This window comes from Staurois parvus, unplaced genomic scaffold (genome assembly GCF_062004578.1).
Source record: "Staurois parvus isolate SC_StPar_1 unplaced genomic scaffold, SC_StPar_1.0 ptg001310l, whole genome shotgun sequence".
NCBI classification, from domain to species: Eukaryota; Metazoa; Chordata; class Amphibia; order Anura; family Ranidae; genus Staurois; species Staurois parvus.
In genome coordinates, this window is record NW_028319106.1 from 146,077 (window position 1) to 162,676 (window position 16,600).

A 16,600-nucleotide genomic window follows, 5' to 3' on the forward strand; every position below is an offset into this window, starting at 1 on the left:
ATAAATCTTGTATAATAATAATAATAATGATAATGATATAAATATAAATCCTGTATAATAATAATATAAATCCTGTATAATAATAATAATATAAATCCTGTATAATAATAATAATAATGATAATAATATAAATATAAATCCTGTATAATAATAATAATATAAATCCTGTATAATAATAATAATATAAATCTTGTATAATAATAATAATATAAATCCTGTATAATAAGATTAATAATATAAGTCTTGTATAATAATAATATAAATCCTGTATAATAATAATAATAATAATAATGATAATAATATAAATATAAATCCTGTATAATAATAATATAAATCCTGTATTATAATAATAATAATATAAATCCTGTATAATAATAATAATAATGATAATAATAATATAAATCCTGTATAATAATAATAATATAAATCCTGTATAATAATAATAATAATAATAATATAAATCCTGTATAATAATAATAATAATAATATAAATCCTGTATAATAATAATATAAATCCTGTATAATAATTTTAATAATAATATAAATCCTGTATAATAATAATATATAAATCCTGTATAATAATAATATATAAATCCTGTATAACAATAATAATAATAAAAATCCTGTATAATAAAAATAATAATAATATAAATCCTGTATAATAATAATATAAATCCTGTATAATAATAATAATAATATAAATCCTGTATAATAATAATAATAATATAAATCCTGTATAATAATAATAATATAAATCCTGTATAATAATAATAATAATAATATAAATCCTGTATAATAATAATAATATAAATCCTGTATAACATAATAATAATATAAATCCTGTATAATAATAATAATAGCTCTGAGTTTACTGCAGATGCGTGTCAGACCTCTGAAGAGAGACCACTGCTTATACACAGACAATAAAACTGGACATAGACAGATGGAAATTCGTCAGGTTCAGCATAGGCTGTAGTTGAAGGAAAGACAATTGCATAATCTCCGGCCAGCCTAAGGGTCCTTCTCTGCCGCATGCTGGCAGGAGTCAGGCTTTCCTACTCAGGCTGTAGCTGCTTTTTGATTTTGAACGTCATTCACTTTGATGCACCTGGAATGTATTTGGCTGAGTTAAACTAAATGGTTCAATGAAGCTTTGAGGATTGAATGAGATATCCGTGTTCCCGTCTGCCCTACAACGCTGTGACCTAGCTGCATACGAGAGACAAATGTGCTTTAAAAAGAAGCCCATCAGCTATCTTATATTTATGACCACTTTTAATAAAGGACCCCCGGGGCACCATAAACTGACATCACCAGGATGGGAATAAGGGAGTTAATCGCGGCCCTGGCTGCGCAGTCGATGAGGACGCTAATGAGTTTTATTAATGGCTTTCATAAAGAAAAGATTATCAGCAATCGCAGAGACCGATATCTCCATTAGACAGCAGGTCAATATGTGAAATTAGCGCACACGTCAGGGACTGCCTGAACTCCCTGCAACTAATGTACTCAATGCTTCTTCCTATCCAGACACGGCCACAGAGATAAGGATTCCCTCCAGAGCTCTATTAACAAAGGGGCAAAAAAAAAACTAATTTACTCTGAGACCACCAAGAACCTTGGAAGGAATGGAGCTGAGCTTGTCAGGTCATATAGGAATTCATATATCTACCTTCATTCTATTAGAGCTCCTGTATGTGGTCTTGGATATCCAACAAAACACATCCACCATCATGTGTAATCAATCCAGTCCTACATATCCGCTGTGACGATAACTCCGCCCCAAAAACATTCAGAGGACCATATACCCTCACAAGATTTTATGTGCTAGCACAATCTTTAAAAATGAGATGTGTCCTGGATGTGGACATTTGAAAAATGTAAATATTCTTAGCAAGCCGTGAAGAAGCCTTCACTGACCTCTGTAGCTGTAGGCACTGTGGAACAATTCATAAGAAAAACGGTAAAGTTGTTGGATCTCAGCACTATGCTCCTCTTCACTTCTGTGTGCACATTGAATTTGTTGTAAAAAAAGAAAAAAAAAATGTTCCCTGAAAAAAATTCCGCTGACAGGGCTTCCATCTTCACCTGGTGCTCCTTCCTGGTTTGCGGGTTCCGGCTCTTTACCAGGCGAGCCGCGATGACGCCACTCCTGCGAATGGGCACCAATTCACAAAGAGAACATTGGGGAGGAGATCAGCTATGAGGAAAGATTAGAGGAACTGAATGTATTCTCTACTGAGAAGAGCAGATTAAGGGGGGATATGATCTCCATGTATAATACATAAGGGGGATATGATCTCCATGTATAATACATAAGGGGGGATATGATCTCCATGTATAATACATAAGGGGGGGATATGATCTCCATGTATAATACATAAGGGGGGATATGATCTCCATGTATAATACATAAGGGGGGATATGATCTCCATGTATAATACATAAGGGGGATATGATCTCCATGTATAATACATAAGGGGGATATGATCTCCACGTATAATACATAAGGGGGATATGATCTCCATGTATAATACATAAGGGGGGATATGATCTCCATGTATAATACATAAGGGGGATATGATCTCCATGTATAATACATAAGGGGGGATATGATCTCCATGTATAATACATAAGGGGGGGATATGATCTCCATGTATAATACATAAGGGGGGATATGATCTCCATGTATAATACATAAGGGGGGATATGATCTCCATGTATAATACATAAGGGGGGGATATGATCTCCATGTATAATACATAAGGGGGGATATGATCTCCATGTATAAATACATAAGGGGGGATATGATCTCCATGTATAATACATAAGGGGGGATATGATCTCCATGTATAATACATAAGGGGGGATATGATCTCCATGTATAATACATAAGGGGGGATATGATCTCCATGTATAAATACATAAGGGGGGATATGATCTCCATGTATAATACATAAGGGGGGATATGATCTCCATGTATAATACATAAGGGGGGATATGATCTCCATGTATAATACATAAGGGGGGATATGATCTCCATGTATAATACATAAGGGGGGGATATGATCTCCATGTATAATACATAAGGGGGGATATGATCACCATGTATAATACATAAGGGGGGATATGATCTCCATGTATAATACATAAGGGGGGGGATATGATCTCCATGTATAATACATAAGGGGGGATATGATCTCCATGTATAATACATAAGGGGGATACACAGAATATAACTGGATATAACATTTATAGGTAAAGTTGATCCAGGGAATATCCGATTGCCTCTCGGGGGATCAGGAAGGAATTGTTTTCCCTGCAGGAGCACATTGGATCGTGCTTTGCTGGGATTTTTTTACTTCCTCTGGATCAACTGTGGGTGTAGGATTATAACTTTTTTTTTTTAATGGTTGAACTGGATGGACTTTTGTCTTTTTTCAGCTGGACCACTAACTATGTAACTATGAATGCACATGGGGGTTACGGCCGCGGCATGCCATCCATTAAAAGCGCAGTGTGAATGCTTGATGACGTCAATGTGTTAATGGGCCCTTAGTACAACAACTACCCCCTACACATACATCCTTTTATTTTTTTCATTTGGCGAGAAAGAGCCTGAAGGAAAACATCTTCTGTTTAGAAACCACTGACTCCATTGACTTCAGTGCCATGGCTGCTCCCTGTTTTAAATATCTATATGTAAAACATAGAATTAACTGAAATAGGATAAAAAAGGATATAAAACATGAGTTTAAATTCATATAAATATGTAAATGAAGCTGAACAAAAGCCATCATAGATCCTGTTTAAGATGAGGAAAAAATATGACAAAGTCTCTATCCTGAGGGGTAGATGTCCTGCCTGCCAGTGATTTCCTGTCAGTAATCTTAAAAATAAAATGAATACAAAAGAAAAATTGGTGTCATACAGCAACATAACAAATACCGAACAGCCATCTCTATAAATAGAATGTCAGGTGTATCTTCAGTTCTGCATGGCGAGATATTATAGATCTCCCATACAAAGCTTTCATTTAGGAGCTATTTCATGACAAACAATTGATCTGCAGGAATCACTTCCATTAAACGCCAGCTGTATTCCCGCTTATAGGAACACGTATCAGACCATCTGAAGGTCACATGGCGAGGGGTTCAAGGTGACGCGGTTGGGGGGGCAGCGGGTCCTGGGGTCAGGAGGGTCGTGCTTCTGTATTATCATTCCCATCTCTCTCTGTGCCGTGATTCACCGAGGAGCAAACACAACAAATGAATCAGAAAGGAGGAAGTTATTATGTGCATCACAACAGGCAGAAAGAGGGAAAATGATACAGAAAGAAAATATTCAGTATTACCGCTTATATAGCTCTGACATATACCGCAGTGCTGTACAGAGATCACTGAGCCAGTCACATCAGTCTCTGTACCAGAGGAGCTTACACTCTAATGTCCCCTCCCCCACAGTCACACCAGTCTCTGTACACAGGAGCTTACACTCTAATGTCCCCTCCCCCACAGTCACATCAGACTCTGTGCACAGGAGCTTACACTCTAATGTCCCCTCCCCAACAGTCCCATCAGTCTCTGTACCAGAGGAGCTTACACTCTAATGTCCCCTCCCCCACAGTCACACCAGTCTCTGTACACAGGAGCTTACACTCTAATGTCCCCTCCCCCACAGTCACACCAGTCTCTGTACACAGGAGCTTACACTCTAATGTCCCCTCCCCCACAGTCACATCAGACTCTGTACACAGGAGCTTACACTCTAATGTCCCCTCCCCCACAGTCACATCAGACTCTGTGCACAGGAGCTTACACTCTAATGTCCCCTCCCCCACAGTCACATCAGACTCTGTGCACAGGAGCTTACACTCTAATGTCCCCTCCCCCGCAGTCACACAGTATTATTATTATACATTTATATAGCTCTGACATATACCGCAGTGCTGTACAGAGATCACTGAGCCAGTCACATCATTCTCTGTGCAGAGGAGCTTACACTCTAATGTCCCCTCCCCCGCAGTCACATCAGTCTCTGTACCAGAGGAGCTTACACTCTAATGTCCCCTCCCCCGCAGTCACATCAGTCTCTGTACCAGAGGAGCTTACACTCTAATGTCCCCTCCCCCACAGTCACATCAGTCTCTGTACCAGAGGAGCTTACACTCTAATGTCCCCTCCCCCACAGTCACATCATTCTCTGTGCAGAGGAGCTTACACTCTAATGTCCCCTTCCCCCGCAGTCACATCAGTCTCTGTACCAGAGGAGCTTACACTCTAATGTCCCCTCCCCCACAGTCACATCATTCTCTGTGCAGAGGAGCTTACACTCTAATGTCCCCTCCCCCGCAGTCACATCAGTCTCTGTGCAGAGGAGCTTACACTCTAATGTCCCCTCCCCCGCAGTCACATCAGTCTCTGTACCAGAGGAGCTTACACTCTAATGTCCCCTCCCCCGCAGTCACATCATTCTCTGTGCAGAGGAGCTTACACTCTAATGTCCCCTCCCCCACAGTCACATCAGTCTCTGTACCAGAGGAGCTTACACTCTATTGTCCCCTCCCCCACAGTCACATCAGTCTCTGTACCAGAGGAGCTTACACTCTATTGTCCCCTCCCCCACAGTCACATAGATCTCTGTACCAGAGGAGCTTACACTCTATTGTCCCCTCCCCCACAGTCACATAGATCTCTGTACCAGAGGAGCTGACACTCTAATGCTCTGACATATACCACAGGGACAAATACTGTCAGCATTTACAGTAGGTGGGTTTACAAGAATGGGAGTGCAAAGACGGGGTAGTGGGTGGAAAAGTGTGTAGAAAGCGTTGACACCCTCCTCTGCAGCACAGTGAAGGCGGGGGGGGGGGATTTGGTGTTTGAACACTCCTTTGTAGTTGCTCCCCCGTCACTCGGACCAATGCTGTGCTGCACGATCAGAAAGCACATTGGTGGTCATTGGTCAGAGCACATGGCCGGCCTTCCTACTGGCAGACAAGACAATGGAGTAGGCTCTTCCCCTTTAAGGACCGTCTCGGGTCCCCGGAGAGGCGCAGGCGCGGCGGGTTCCTGTAAGCGCTGTTTATTATTGGATCGTACCCTGCCAAGACTTTATAGCATGTTTAACTTCAACAACTGAAGAAGCAGAATATCAACAAGAGATTCACTTCATAATAAAAGGTTCTGCATTCCACTTCCAACTAATTACCTCTTCCTGGATAAACATCACATCTCTGCGGCACAAATCCACGCTGCCGCTGGAAGCCTCGCTAGGAGCCGCCGGCACCCACAGAGCGTGCCAGAGATGGGCTACAACACATCACATCACAGGTACTGCTGGACCCAGAGGTGAACCAATCACCGTACAGATATGGGGCTCCCACCGCCTGGGGGCATGCTGGTCCCGGGTCACTGAAATCAGAGGATGACCAACAACAACCGCAGCAACAGGATGGCCTGAAAGAGAAACTTCAGTAACAAAAGAAAAGGAAAGCCTTCAGTAAATGTTATCATCTACTGAAGGCTTTCTCAGCCTAGGCTCCAGTCAGTGACTGTGCCTAGGCTGAGATGATGTCATCAGGCTGCTGCAGGCACGAGCAAGCATTTCCTCAGTCTCCCCTCCCCCAGTCATCAGACTGTACATTGTAACTTTGTAGAAGGAGGAGGAAGCATTTCCTCAGTCTCCCCTCCCCCAGTGATCAGACTGTACATTGTGACTTTGTAGAAGGAGGAGGAGGCATTTCCTCAGTCTCCTCCCCCAGTGATCAGACTGTACATTGTAACTTTGTAGAAGGAGGAGGAAGCGTTTCCTCAGTCTCTTCCCCCAGTGATCAGACTGTACATTGTAACTTTGCAGGAGGAAGCATTTCCTCAGTATCCCCTCCCCCAGTGATCAGACTGTACATTGTAACTTTGTAGAAGGAGGAGGAAGCGTTTCCTCAGTCTCCTCCCCCAGTGATCAGACCGTACATTGTAACTTTGTAGAAGGAGGAGGAAGCGTTTCCTCAGTCTCCTCCCCCAGTGATCAGACTGTACATTGTAACTTTGTAGAAGGAGGAGGAAGCATTTCCTCAGTCTCCCCTCCCCCCAGTGATCAGACCGTACATTGTAACTTTGTAGAAGGAGGAGGCATTTCCTCAGTCTCCCCTCCCCCAGTGATCAGACTGTACATTGTACCTTTGTAGAAGGAGGAGGAAGCGTTTCTTCAGTCTCCCCTCCCCCAATGATCAGACTGTACATTGTAACTCTGTAGAAGGAGGAGGAGGCGTTTCCTCAGTCTCCCCTCCCCCAGTGATCAGACTTTACATTGTAACTTTGTAGAAGGAGGAGGAGGCGTTTCCTCAGTCTCCCCTCCCCCAGTGATCAGACTGTACATTGTACCTTTGTAGAAGGAGGAGGAAGCATTTCTTCAGTCTCCCCTCCCCCAGTGATCAGACTGTACATTGTAACTTTGTAGAAGGCCCTGTGCTGATCACATCCCAAGAAAAAAAAAACCTCTCTAGCAATACTCACCAAACTGAGCATGTACAGAGTGTCTCCACACGATATGTCTTATCAGGAGATAAGAGGGGGGCACTGGAAGAAGAGGAGGATCAGAGAAGACAGGATCAAACAGCCTTTTTACACAATGAAGAGGATTAACCCCTTAGATCCCACAGTGAGTATAACAAGCATCCTTTACTGCATCTACAGACTGATTGTACTGTTGTGGGTTTAGGAACACTTTATTGGGAGCCCATCGCATCTCAACCCGCGGTGGGTTTGCACATGCAGAGAAATTGAATGTTCCAAAAGCACCGAGTGATTTCCCTGCGGCCATATTTTGAAAAATGTGTATGCAGCCCTTTTTCTGCGGGAAAGTGAAATGAACGGGCTGCTGCGTCCGCACAAACTCGGGCTGCCAACCCGCTCAGGTCTGAACCTAGGCTTCCTTATTACATGGCCATTCAAAGGTACGTAGTCTAAGGTGTTGTGGTGCAATTCAGTGTCAATATCACCCCAATGATGTCAACCAATGCCTCCTCCATATTAATGCTGATCTGTATGCTGTGAAAACCATTACAAACCTGAGCTATGTAAGTAAAAAGGAAATACAGAGTCGGCCATTCACACCATCAGTCAGCGCAGTGTCCCTGGAAATGACTTGTCCACCAGGGAGGTGATTTATGCCGATTGCCCAGCTGTTGTGTTTAACCTTTCCATGGGAGCCATAGAAATGGTGATCTCACCAGAATTGTTCCCGAAATGGGTCCCCCGGGAATGGTGGCCTTATTGGACAGAGCTTGGCAGCCATAGAAATGGTGATCTCACCAGAATTGTTCCCGAAATGGGTCCCCCGGGAACGGCGGCCTTATTAGACAGAGAAATCACCGCAATGAATTCCCAATGGTGGAGTCTTCCCCATCAGACTAATTGACACCATTTACGGGACAATGCAAAGGAGGCACTTGTGAGATTGGAGGACACAGACTGGTGACCGGTCCTTTCAGGACAGCAGCAGGTGTCACCGGCATCAAATGACCCCCACAGCTTCATTATCCAACACAATCACATGGGGTGACAGGAGGACACCAGTGAAAAGTAACATGGCAAAATGTCCACGGTTCTCTTGAGAGGGGCCCCAGACTTACCATGGTATGTCCTGAGAGGGGCCCCTGGCTTACCATGGTATGTCCTGAGAGGGGCACCTGGCTTACCATGGTATGTCCTGAGAGGGGCCCCAGACTTACCAACGTTTTTCCTGAGAGGGACCCCTGGCTTACCAAGGTATGTCCTGAGAGGGGCCCCTGGCTGACCAAGGTTTGTCCTGAGAGGGGCCCCTGGCTTAACAAGGTTTGTCCTGAGAGGGATCCCTGGCTTAACAAGGTTTGTCTGGAAAGAGGCCCCAGACATACCAAGGTTTGTCCTGAGAGGGACCGCTGGCTTACCAACGTTTGTCCTGAGAGGGACCCCTGGCTTACCAAGGTTTGTTCAGAGAGGGACCCCTTGCTTATCAAGGTTTGTCCTGAGAGGGACCCCTGGCTTACCAAGGTTTGTCCTGAGAGGGACCCCTGGCTTACCAAGGTTTGTCCTGAGAGGGACCCCTGGCTTACCAAGGTTTGTTCAGAGAGGAACCCCTGACTTACCAAGGTTTGTTCAGAGAGGGGCCCCTTGCTTACCAAGGTTTGTTCAGAGAGGGAACCCTGGTTTACCAAGATTTGTCTTGAGAGGGGCCCCTGGCTTACCAAGGTTTGTCCCGGGAGGGACCCCTGGTTTACCAAGGTTTGTCCTGAGAGGAACCCCTGACTTACCAAGGTTTGTCCTGAGAGGGGCCCCTGGTTTACCAAGGTTTGTTCTGAGAGGGGCCCCTGGCATACCAAGGTTTTTCCTGAGAGGGGCCCAAGGCTTGTCCTGAGACAAGCCTTGGTAATCCAAGCTTACCAAGGTTGGTCCTGGGAAGAACCCCTGGCTTACCAAGCTTTGCCCTGAGAGGGGCCCCTGGTTTACCAAGGTTTGTTCTGAGAGGGGCCCTGGTTTACCAGAGTGGATCATTGTACTGTAAAGGGCACATGAACACACAAATCGGCTCCTTCTCTGTGTTTATCGATGCATTGATTGATGCAATCTCATCTTACAATCGACTTTAGATTGATCCACAGTGATGTAATTCCGGGGCCAACAACAATCTTTACATCCAGTCAGTCGGGACAATCTATGGATTCGTTATATTTAACATTGAACTCGAAGATCTCTTTATAACCCGACCAAGTCATTATGTAATATAGGAACCCATTAAAGCAGAACTATAGGAAAAACTTTTTTTTTCCATTTTGGATAGAGCAAAGGAGGGTTATAATCCCTGCCAAGATTTTTTTTCCACCATCAGTGTCCCATTGCAGAGATTTCCCTTCACTTCCTGTCTCATAGCCAAACAGGAAGTGAGAAGAAATCCCTGCAAAATAAGGAAATTCTTTGAGGACCCCCAGGTCACGAGAACTAGTGTCCCCATTGGAGAATTTACCCTCTATGACTGGTCAGAGACTGCGGACATACTACAGAAGATGGTCAGAGACTGCAGACATACTACAGATGATCAGAGACTGCCGACATACTACAGGAGATGACCAGAGACTGCAGACATACTACAGAAGATGATCAGAGACTGCCGACATACTACAGAAGATGGTCAGAGACTGCAGACATAGTACAGGAGATGATCAGAGACTGCGGACATAGTACAGGAGATGACCAGAGACTGCAGACATACTACAGGAGATGACCAGAGACTTCAGACATACTACAAGAGATGGTCAGAGACTGCAGACATACTACAGGAGATGGTCAGAGACTGCAGACAGTACAGGAGATGGTCAGAGACTGCGGACATAGTACAGGAGATGATCAGAGACTGCGGACATAGTACAGGAGATGACCAGAGACTGCAGACATACTACAGGAGATGACCAGAGACTGCAGACATACTACAGGAGATGACCAGAGACTGCAGACATACTACAGGAGATGACCAGAGACTTCAGACATACTACAAGAGATGGTCAGAGACTGCAGACATACTACAGGAGATGGTCAGAGACTGCAGACAGTACAGGAGATGGTCAGAGACTGCGGACACAGTACAGGAGATGGTCAGAGACTGCAGACATACTACAGGAGATGGTCAGAGACTGCAGACATACTACAGGAGATGATCAGAGACTGCAGACATAGTACAGGAGATGGTCAGAGACTGCGGACATAGTACAGGAGATGACCAGAGACTGCGGACATAGTACAGGAGATGACCAGAGACTGCGGACACAGTACAGGAGATGGTCAGAGACTGCAGACATAGTACAGGAGATGACCAGAGACTGCAGACATACTACAGGAGATGACCAGAGACTGCAGACATACTACAGGAGATGACCAGAGACTGCAGACACAGTACAGGAGATGACCAGAGACTGCAGACATAGTACAGGAGATGGTAAGAGACTGCGGACATAGTACAGGAGATGGTAAGAGACTGCGGACATAGTACAGGGCATGACCAGAGACTGCGGACATAGTACAGGGCATGACCAGAGACTGCGGACATAGTACAGGAGATGGTAAGAGACTGCGGACACAGTACAGGAGATGGTAAGAGACTGCAGACATGAATTGTAAAAAAATAAAACTGTTGATGCAGAAACCCCAATCACTTGTATAGATTGCTGGATGCCGGGTTCTCCAAGTCCTGCAGCTCACATAGAGACAACCTGGGAGTCTGAACATCCGCCAGCGATATTTTCCCGCTCTTGAAGAAACAATTCCGGTTTCAGAAGGAAATGCAGCCGTTGGGTTTCAGCGCCGCACACACCTGCCTTCACAGCAGATCAATCGGTCCATTTGGGCCGGGAATGAATTGAAGGGAGACACAAACGCCTGCGCCAGTCGATGGTAATCAATTCAGAAAATCCGGCCGCCGCTCGGCGTGTGAAGTTTCAGAAGAGCCGACAGACGGTGGCACAACTGGGAGATATTCGCTTTCATCCCGAAACTGCAACACAAACCGTTTGTACCTGGATTATCAGATAAACACTGCCGGCTTTTCATTACCCGCAAATCGCTAATCGCGGACAGCGCTGATCTCTTACTTAGGATTTAAAGGGGCACTCCACCCAAAGAAGCAACAAACAAAACGAACCTGTCTTCAAGCGCCTGCACAGGCAGCTGCTTATCTCTTCTTTTTCTGGGCAGACAAGTCCTGGCTTCTATCAATATCAACAAGGGAATACATCTGCTTCAGTATTGAGACTCCCATGTTCTGAGGCCGCAGTCATTGTGTGCGCTGCAGGCATGCTGAAGTGAGACAGTACAGAGGACTCCAGAAAGGTTGAAACCTTCTGTGTTCAATGTGTGTTCTGAATGCATTTTTACTGTCTGCATTTTCCTAGGTGAGGAAGTTTCCTGCATGCATGAAGATGCATATACTGCACAGCGTATGCGGAAGACGCACCAATCCAAACAAATCTCATACAGGCGTTTTTGCTCTGTTTTCAATTTGCAGATTTTATTTTCAAAATTCCTTGTGATCCTGCCATGAAAGTGTTTCCTGTTCTGGGGTGACAACTGTCTCCCAAATGGGCTCCTGCGTTGTCACCCTGTCACATCCACCTGTGATGGAGATTACACACATTACTCAGGCAGGGTCCACTGTTGTCACCATCAGGAAGCTGGTTCGGTGCAATGATGTGTAGGTGATGCGAGTGTATGTAGACAGGAAGTAGCTAAAAGAGTTCCAGGACTGAAACAGGATCTATGAATGGAGGGGGCGGACCTTTCAAACACCCACCCCTCCTCCATTCATATATCATGTTTTATTCATAGAAGATGTAGTACGGCTTCTATGAATGGAGCAGTTGGACAGAAAGGGTGGGCATAGTTTGGCTCCCTTCATTAGAGCCTATGACAGCTACTCAGTTCTATTAACCTCTTCCCGCCAGCGGCCTCTCACCATGTGGGCTTCAATGCAGAGAGGCCCCATACATGCGGCCTCTCACCATGTGGGCTTCAACGTAGACAGGCCCCATAAATGCGGCCTCTCACCATGTGGGCTTCAACGCAGAGAGGCCCCATACATGCGGCCTCTCACCATGTGGGCTTCAACGTAGACAGGCCCCATAAATGCGGCCTCTCACCATGTTGGCTTCAACGCAGAGAGGCCCCATACATGCGGCCTCTCACCATGTGGGCTTCAATGTAGACAGGCCCCATAAATGCGGCCTCTCACCATGTGGGCTTCAACGCAGAGAGGCCCCATACATGCGGCCTCTCACCATGTGGGCTTCAACGCAGAGAGGCCCCATACATGCGGCCTCTCACCATGTGGGCTTCAACGCAGAGAGGCCCCATACATGCGGCCTCTCACCATGTGGGCTTCAACACAGAGAGGCCCCATACATGCGGCCTCTCACCATGTGGGCTTCAACGCAGAGAGGCCCCATACATGCGGCCTCTCACCATGTGAGCTTCAACGCAGAGAGGCCCCATACATGTCGCCTCTCACCATGTGGGCTTCAACGCAGAGAGGCCCCATACATGTGGCCCTATGTAAACACTTTTCTGTGCTGAAAGAGTGCGGACACCAGCGGGGACCATAAGGCTCCCAATGTACACTAGCAACCTGGAGCTTTCCAATCATGTGACCGCTGTGTCAACCAATGCCCATCTCCCGGCATTTACAGGCCGCAGCGGATTAAAGAGGAGCTTCAGTTTCCCTCCCAAAAAATGAAAAGTCGTCAGCTACGAATATTTACACTTACCTGTCCAGGGATCCTGCACCGTACTTACCCGAGCTGGTTCTTCGGATCCCTGGCACATTCTGATCACTGGGTAGAGGAGACTGAGGAAATGCTTTGTTATGTTTCACATGACTGTCATATGCCTTTAAGTGTTCTTTGTATTTTGTCTCTGCTCCTCCCTTTCCTTTGGTTTAGTTTATGCTGTAGAGATAGCTCCACCCCTTTGTTCATATTCCCAGTAATGCACCTCAGCTTCAAGCCTCATGTCTTATGGAGCAGATCACATGATGATCTTTTGACCTATCCGATTTTCATTGTTGTAAGATTCTCTCAGTTTATGGAATAAACTTCACAAGATCTACAAGGTGTCGTCTGGATCGAGTCACTGCCTGTGTTATTCAACTAAGATTGGAGTTATCGCTATCTCATCACAACTCTAAGTTACAGAGATCACACTTTCAATGCTTAGATTGGAGAGACAGAACATGTTTCCTCCTCTTTCTAAAAAGTTACAATTGTAGCGCCCTCTTAGTGCAGCTAGGGGGAGACCCTGGACCCTAATGGTTAGTCAGGAGCTGGTTAGCAGCTTGGGTGTAATAGCCAGAGGTGTCAAATTGTGGTCAGGACTGAGAGACTCTGCAGGCCTGCCCCTCTGGAATTTCCCCTTGCTCTGAGGCTTTCGGAGGAGGCTCTTGGAGGCAGTGTGTGGATCTGAGTGGTTGGTTGCACACTTCAGGGACCTCATCCAATCCCAAACAGAAGGCTTTACAAGGGGCTGGGACTCCCTTAAAAGTGCAAGAGCCTGTGCAGTAGGAGTGTGGTGGGAGAGGTGTAGAGACAGAGCTGAAGGAAGATGTGAGGCTTGAGAGGGAAGGCTGCCAGGAGGCCTGGTAGAATGGGGCCTGCCTGCGAGCCTGGAGCTAGAAAGGAGGAACACTTGGGACTCATTGCCCCTCTGAGAGAGGACCACCTGTATGGCAGGGAAGGAGCAGACCAGCTGATAGGACTGGTAGCAGCAGCCATTCTGCAAGCGGTACAGGAGAGGATCTGAGTGAGCACACCTGCACCTCCCGGGTGGACAGGAAGGAACACTCTATTGGGAAACCAGATTAGCCCCCTTCTAGTGACTGTTCACCTCAATTAAAGGGACAGGAGCCAGATCCCCTACTCAGGAAGAAAGTTTCCAGATTTCTGGGTGAGGAGTTCATCTAGGGTCTGGGGCGGTGCTGTGGTTAGAACTCCAACAGAGACTGTTCTACTTCAAGAAGGTGAAGTTGTGAATAGTTCAGGAAGTTGTCCTCAGGTATCAGTTCCCTTGGGCATCCTATACCCCCCCTTTACCCAATCAATCCCCTCAATAAAAAAACAAAACCAATGCTCAAGGACTGATTTCTGTCTCCGGATGAAAGCTTGTGCGGAATGACTGGCTGTGCAGGACTATAGGGGGACCCAATTCTCTTAGCAACCCCCAAAGGGGTAGTGCTACACAATATAAAGTCTGATCACAGGGGAGAGGGGAGACTGAGGAAATGCTTCCTCCTGCCTGCAGCAGACTCAAAGTGGTTGTAAACCCTTAGATATACTCAGTGAACTGACTGGCCTTAGCCGATACACAGAGAGGAAACCAATCCTCCTACATAAGTTGTACCTATTTATCTGCAGTTTTCTCTTCTTTGCATCTGTTCAGAATGCTGAATTTATAAAGTTTGTCTAAGAGTTCAGAAAAGGGCAGAGAGCTGAAATTATACACTGCAGAGTTTAGTAACTAGAGCTCTGAGAGCTGATTGGAGGGAAGAGACACACCTTCCTACACACAGCAAGGCCTCTTTCACATGGATGTTCTGATCGGGTTCGACTGCCCGTTTTTCAGGCAGACCCGATCAGAACCTCCATTCTCCTCTATGGAGCACTAGGTGTAAAGGAACATGTGTCCGTTTACACCCGCGACATCCAATCCGATCCGACCCGCAAAAAAAGGACGCGGTGGGGATCCAATTCCCCTTCTGTCGGTCAGATTGGGTCACGTGGAAATGGAGAAGTGGTCTGTTTTCATCTGACCATCCATTGAGGAGAGCGAGCTGCTGCAGACCGGGCACAGACCTGTCATCCACTTGCTCAGTAGGGATCAGCGGAGAGATCCCCCCGCTGAGCAAGCAGATCCACTAAATGGGTCCGCCCATGTGAAAGGACCCGAAAAGAGCTGAGGCTGTCAATCAGCTGGAGATCCCTCCTCTGTCACCATATCTCTCTTGGTGTCAGGAAAACTTGTTAGAAGTGATTCATGCTGATAGCAGTGGAAAGAGGCAGCAGATAGCGATGCCACCTAGTGCTCTGGACTGAAACAAGCACACGCTATAGAGGCATATGCTTTGTTCATATTTCATGTCTGAGGTTTACAACCACTTGAAGACATCATCTCAGCCTAGTCAAAATCAGTGACATGGAATTTCAGGATTGCTGTTTTTTTTAAATAATAAAAGGTGTGTTTTTATTCTTTTTAAATGGTCCTGAATATTATGACATTTGAATTTTTTTCATGCAGATTTGCAAAAAATGACTAACAATTCCACTCTGATAAGCACGATGTCACCGATGACGAAACACGCAGGGAGGAGCCAGAGCGTGTGATGTCAGCACGTACCGGAACATGGCGGCCATTTTATTGGTTTGAAACCTATCATTGCTTCCTATGATGACATGCTGTTTTACTATTTTCATTGATGTACGTTCGATACTACGTTTTAAGGCAATAAATCTTTTATAAATTACTACACTATGAGGATTTTCCTGTTTTTTTTTTTAAATTGGGACTGTCCTGTATGAGGATGATCCATTTTCTGCAGGTCTACTCTCTGGAGCAATTAGTTCGGAGCCGTTTTCATCATCTGAACCACACTTCATTTTTGGGATCAATTCAGCGGATAGTTATCTATTCCTTACTGGGAGACAGCTTGATCCTTTTGGAGCTATTCAGTGTCCAGGTCCACATTCTGATCTTTGGGATTTCTGTCACGTATTCTGACGATTATTCACGTGTGAGTACACGTTATGCAGTTGGCATGATACACTGTTTTCACAAGTTTGCATGTATGTTCAGTTTAAAGGTAATACACTATCATAAGTTTATTTCTTTGAGGTTCACAAAGAATTTTGGAAATTCCATACTGGATGATTAACCACTTCCCGACCGGCCGTTGCATATAAACGGCCGGACGGTGGCAGAGTCGGGTGTCCGTTTATAAATGGCCTCCCCGCACCCTGCTTGTGCGCGCTCCCTGGGAGCACGCAGCACCGCGATCCGGTGCCCGCTGTGTCCTCCGGACACAGTGAAAC

General features: G+C 45.5%; 2 long non-coding RNA genes across 2 annotated transcripts in view; one reads left to right on the forward strand and one right to left on the reverse strand.

Moving 5' to 3' along the window:
* LOC149437121 (uncharacterized) overlaps window positions 1-16,600 on the reverse strand; it is an 830,460-nt gene that overhangs the window by 42,746 nt on the left and 771,114 nt on the right. The gene's annotated exons all lie outside the window — the stretch shown is intronic.
* On the forward strand, window positions 5,921-16,035 carry LOC149437122 (uncharacterized). Its single transcript, XR_016308176.1, has 2 exons — window positions 5,921-6,332; window positions 15,810-16,035. It is a non-coding gene; the product is annotated as an uncharacterized LOC149437122 (long non-coding RNA).